Genomic DNA, 6,000 nt, shown 5'->3' with positions numbered 1-6,000 from the left:
GGCCCCAAGCAGTTGCCTGCCTTGCCTGTTCACAAGCTGCACGTCTGTTTATATCAGCATTTTATTCACTTCTCAGTTCTGCTGACACACATGAATTGCCAAATATTTCTTGTAAATATGAAAGGGATTTAGATACTGGATATATTGAAGATGATTGGCAGGCAGCCATACACTTGATGAGATCCATGTTTACATGGAACACACTAAGGGAGACTCACTACAAGATTCTGCACATGCTGCATGCCACCCCTGTTACCTGGCACAATATAAACTGTTCCCTTTCTCCTTTATTCTTACACCTACTTAGATCAAAAGGTGCAGGCTATCTGCTGGTACCTCATATTAGTGAAGGCTACATCAGGGGGCAGAGCCTTTTCTTACAAAGCCCCACAGTTATGGAACAGCCTTCCAAGTAGTGTTCAGGAATCAGACACAGTCTCAGCGTTTAAGTCTAGGCTGAAAACATATCTGTTTAGTCAAGCCTTTTGTTAATAGTGTTCATGAGGTTAAGGTGTAGATCTGGAGGGTCCTCAGACAGTGTGTTTTGGTAAACTGGGATGTATGGATGCTGTCAGTCCTCCACTCACTTGCTCACTCGAGTTTGTTGACTGTGTAGTGGCTGGCTGCTTTATGTCCCGGGGCTCCCTCATGCCTGTGTTACCTTCTGGCTCTCCCCTTTTAGTTATGCTGTTATCGTTAGTTTTGCCAGAGTCCCAGCTTGCACTCAGTGCAAAATGTATACTGTTCTTACTCATCAGGTGACATTGGGCATACCTAACAACCTGTGTTTTCTCTCTTTCTCTCCTCCCCTCCCCTCCATCTGTCCCTCTGAGTTACATGTCAATCCTGAGATCGAGATGCTGACCTCCTCTGCTCCTCGGACCTGCCTGATCCATCCTGATACCCTATGTCTGGCTGGCATCTCATCACATCTTTCCTGTGGAGGACGGCCCCATATGGACAGTTGAAAGTCACACTTGGAGGACGCTCTGGACACTTACAGTAATGCTTTTATGGCTGAGGACTACAGTTGACTTGCTAACTTTAGGACTGCAGTTGTCATGAACAGTTTTGCACTCAAGTTTCCATCAATGAAGAGTTTATAACATCAACGAAACTGACTTCATGTTAAAACTGTTAAAAATGTTATCACGTTGTCTGTTATCACCCAAATGAGGATGGGTTCCTTTTTGAGTCTGGTTCCTCTCAAGGTTTCTTCCTCATGTCATCTGAGGGAGTTTTTCCTTGCCACTGTTGCCACAGGCTTGCTCATTGGGGATAGATTAGGGATAAAAATTAGTTCATGTTTAAAGTCATTTAAATTCTGTAAAGCTGCTTTGCGATAATGTCTATTTTTAAAAGTGCTATAAAAATAAACTTGACAACTTTATGCATTAAACGTGTAAGCATTTGTAAGAATTTAAGTTTTTTTTTTTAAAGAACTAAAACTTTTGGTTGGTGGCTGTGTGTTGCCAGTTGTTTCACTCCATGTTTTACCAAGACCTGCTCTTTCTGCTCCTACTTTGCACACTTCACTCAGTCTTGGGATTCAGTCTTCATGGAGTTATTTTTCTGCTTACACCAAGCTCTTGTTGGATATCTGTGTGAGTTTTTGCCCTTTTGTGTTTTGGATTATGGAACTTTGCTCTGGGTTGTGTTTTTGACCTGTGTGGCACTTTGTTCAACCTTGGCCCTTTCTTCTGAGCCATGAACACTGTTTATGTGCTGTGCCTCAACTTCTGTTTGGACTGTGAAATGACAGTGTGTGCCAATATTTGCCCTTTTCCCTGTTACCACTGAGGGTTTATATTTTGTGTGAAGATTGGTGTGAAAACACATAAAAGCCATCCTATTTTCAGAACTGTTTTTGAGTCTACTTTTGGGTCCAAATCTGCTCATTCGGCCATAGGCCGTGATATTCCTGATGCCTCTGGCCTCCCTTCTAATCGTGTTGAAACAAGATGGCGCCAGTATGTCTCTCGGCTTGCCGTCGCTTTCTACCTGTCCTGCCGGTACCTGTTCTTTATTTGTATGTTTGTGTTTATATTTTTGTTTGGGGGCTCCACTCAACAACGGCGTTATATATTAAGTATGATCGCGACGCACTGCTTACAATACGCTCAAATGTGGATATACATTCGCATACTACCGGATGGGATCAGTTCTATCATCAGCGTCACCCTGGAATCCAGGACTGCTTTCGGCCTATGCCCTGCTGCTTTCTACCACGGAGAAAGAGCCACAGAAAGCGAGGGAGGCGTGCTGGCTTACGGGTGAAACTACGCCGTCTCCATCGGAATCAAAACCACTCTCACCTTGTTCTTCTCTGTCTGGTCTCAACGGTGACATCTCTTTGTTTTCCTGTGCGACTCAACCACCAGCGTAAGCTGTTTACATCCAGGAACAGAGGTGTTGAACACCACAACCTGAGGCTTCTGCAACATCAATCTCAGACGTCTGGAAGTTCCGTTTCAACAAGGAAGATGGCTTTGGCCAACGTGAGGTCAGTCTTCAATAAGACATTTATTTTAAACGACTTTTTTACTTCAAGCGATCTGGATTTCTTATTCCTAGTAGAGACGTGGCTGCGTGTGGATGATGTAAGTCCATTCTCTGACCTGTGCCCTGCAAACTGCAGTTTCCTAAACTCACCGCGAACCGTTGGACGAGGCGGTGGGATCGCTGTGCTTTACAAAAATCAGTTTAAATGCTCTGTTCTCACAACTGATACATACAAGAGCTTTGAATCTCTAACATTCAGCATTGACACTACAAATACTTTGCTGTGTATTCTCATATACAGACCTCCGAAAATAAACAAAGACTTTCTCAAAGACTTTTCTGACCTTCTGTCCTCAGTAAGGGTGCAGTATGATCAGATTTTGGTTTTGGGAGACTTTAATATTCACATATGCTGTGCAAATAAGCCCTTGGTAAATGAATTCAATAATATGCTGGACTCTTTTGATTTCACTCAAAATGTAAAAGGTCCTACTCATGAACATGGTCATACACTAGATTTGGTCTTGACCCATGGTTTTAGTGTTGATGCAGTCACTGTAATGGATACTGTTTTTTTCTGATCATAAAACAGTTCTGTTTAAGGCGTTATTGCCCACAAATCAGACAGTTATCAAAACTGCACAACACTATTCTAGGAAGTTTTCTCCTTCATCTCCATCTCAATTCTCTGAGGAATATTCTAATCTATCTCACTCTCATCCCTGCCCTCATGCGAGCACTGAGGAGGTTGTGTCTGTTTTTATGAGTAACTGTGGCTTAGCATTAGATGTGGCTGCTCCTCTTAGAATTTACAACCCCAGATTTAAATCTCAACCTTGGCTGAATGAGACTGTTCGTTCTGCAAGACAAGCTTGTAGAAGAGCAGAGCGTAGATGGAAAATGATAGGCTTCAGGTGTCACTCGAGATGTTTAAGTCAAGTTTGTGTATTTTCCAAGAGCTGGCTGCATCCGAAAAAGCAAAGTATTTTTCTGGGTTGATCACCATAAATCAGCACAAACCTGCATTTTTATTTAAGAAAATTAATTCAGTTTTAAATCCGACACCATGTAGGGGTCCAAATGCATCACACAAAAACTGCGAGGACTTTTTGAAGTTCTTTGTTGGTAAGGTGGAAAGTATTAGGTCCAACATATTAATCACTGGAATAAGACCTATTTACACACCAGCTACTATGACTTTTGAATGTTTTGAATTGATTTCATATTCTAATCTATCAGACATTATCAGACACATGAAATCCTCTACCTCTGCAAATGATGTAATGCCCTCCTGGTTTTTTAAAGCAAACTTTGATACTATTGGTTATGATGTTCTGGCTATTATAAATTCTAGCCTTGTGCATGGTATAGTTCCTAACTGCTTCAAACAGGCCATAGTCCAGCCTCTTTTAAAGAAGCATAATTTGGATGTAAACAACTTAAGTAACTATAGGCCTATATCTAAACTACCATTTCTAAGTAAAGTTCTAGAAAAAGTTATCTCTGTCCAACTGACATCTTTTTTGCAGAGCAATAACATCTTTGAAACTTTTCAGTCAGGTTTTAGGGCATTCCACAGCACAGAGTCTGCTCTTGTTAAAGTTACAAATGACCTGTTAATGAATGTAGATTCTGGAAATTGTTCTATACTGGTTTTATTAGATCTGAGTGCTGCTTTTGATACAGTGGACCATGACATTCTCATTGAGCGTCTAGAACATTGTGTGGGTATTAGAGGCATGGCTCTACAGTGGTTTATTCCCTACATTAAGCACAGATCTTACACAGTTAACATTGGGACCTTTTCATCCACACCAGCTACCTTGACCTCTGGAGTCCCACAAGGGTCCTTTTTGGGCCCTCTTCTTTTCTCTCTTTATATGCTTCCTCTAGGTCAAATCCTGCACAAGCACAACATTTCATTTCATTTTTATGCAGATGATCTGCAACTGTACCTTCCTCTGTCCATTGGAAGCCAGAGCTCCATGAAATTGCTCAGTGACTGCATCACAGAGGTCAAAACATGGATGGCTCATAGTTTTTTGCAGTTAAATGCCAACAAAACCGAGGTAATACTATTTGGACCTCCTAACAAAACTGAGGCCCTGAAGAAAGATCTTGGCCCTCTAACTGCTTTTAGCAAACCCCTAGTCAGAAATCTTGGTGTACTATTTGACTCAGAGCTAAAATTTGATAAGCAGATAAATGCTGTTGTAAAGGGCAGCTTTTTTCAGCTTAGGTCCATAGCCAAGTTAAAATCTTTTTTAACTGTACCAGATCTTGAGAAACTCACACATGCTTTTATTACCTCAAGACTGGACTATTGTAATGCACTTTACACTGGCATTTGTGAATCATCTCTTGCACGTTTACAGCTAGTCCAAAACGCAGCAGCCAGGCTACTTACTGGAGCCAGGAAAAGAGATCACATCACACCCATATTGGCGGACCTACATTGGCTCACTGTGAAGTTTAGAATCCAGTACAAAGTAGCACTGACAGTTTTTAAAGCATTACATGGACGTGTTCCAACATATATAGTGGACATGTTAAGTCCATATGTCCCTTTACGGTCACTGAGATCTGCATCCCAGGGACAGCTGATGGTCCCACGTGCACGGCTTTCCATGAAAGGGAACAGGGCCTTTAGTGTCTATGCCCCACGTCTCTGGAATAGTCTACCACAGGAACTGAGATCTGCATCTGAGGTGTCAGTGTTTAAAACCTCTCTCAAAACACACCTGTTTAGACTTGCCTTCAATGACCTTTGATATTGTGGGATTTTGGGACGGAGACCCTATTACTGTATGTATTGTTGTATTGCTGTGCTGTTGTTTCTTTCCTGTCTTGTTTGCTCTGTCTCATCTGTCAGTACTGGTACCTGTATATTTCTTTATATTTTGTATTTAATTCTTTTAATTTATTTTATTCTATTTTTCTTACTATTTTACTGTGAAGCACTTTGGTTTTAAATGTGCTATACAAATAAATTACTTACTTACTTACCTTCTATGTACACACCTGCAGCACTGGGAAGCTGTTCAATCTAGCCAGACTATGGGCCAAGACAAAGGTGTGTCCTGTCCTGATACATGAATTGCTTTATACAGATGATGCTGCCTTTGTGGCTCATTCAGAGGAAGAGCTTCAACAACTAGCAATAATATTAGACATAATAATATTAAAAACAAGTAGTATATGTTAACAATTAATATTCAACAAAACACAATTAGGTATAAGTGGAAGGAGGCTAAAAACATCTTCCACTTTTATCTAAGAGCTTTCTGACACAAGAGGCTTCTTGTTGTTGCATTGGATTAATGAGTGATATTTGTATCAGCGTTTTTTCACTCAGTTGCAGACTCCAGAAATGATACAAGATGATCTGAATTCTACCATTGATTCATTACCCGAGACTTGTCTTTAAGTTAGGAATTTAAGAGTAGCTACTTTATCACACACCCCACTCTAAAACCTGACATGTCCAGAAAGATGTTT

The sequence above is a fragment of the Neoarius graeffei genome, chromosome 2 (assembly GCF_027579695.1).
Source record: "Neoarius graeffei isolate fNeoGra1 chromosome 2, fNeoGra1.pri, whole genome shotgun sequence".
Taxonomy (NCBI): Eukaryota; Metazoa; Chordata; class Actinopteri; order Siluriformes; family Ariidae; genus Neoarius; species Neoarius graeffei.
This window is presented reverse-complemented; position numbering follows the sequence as displayed.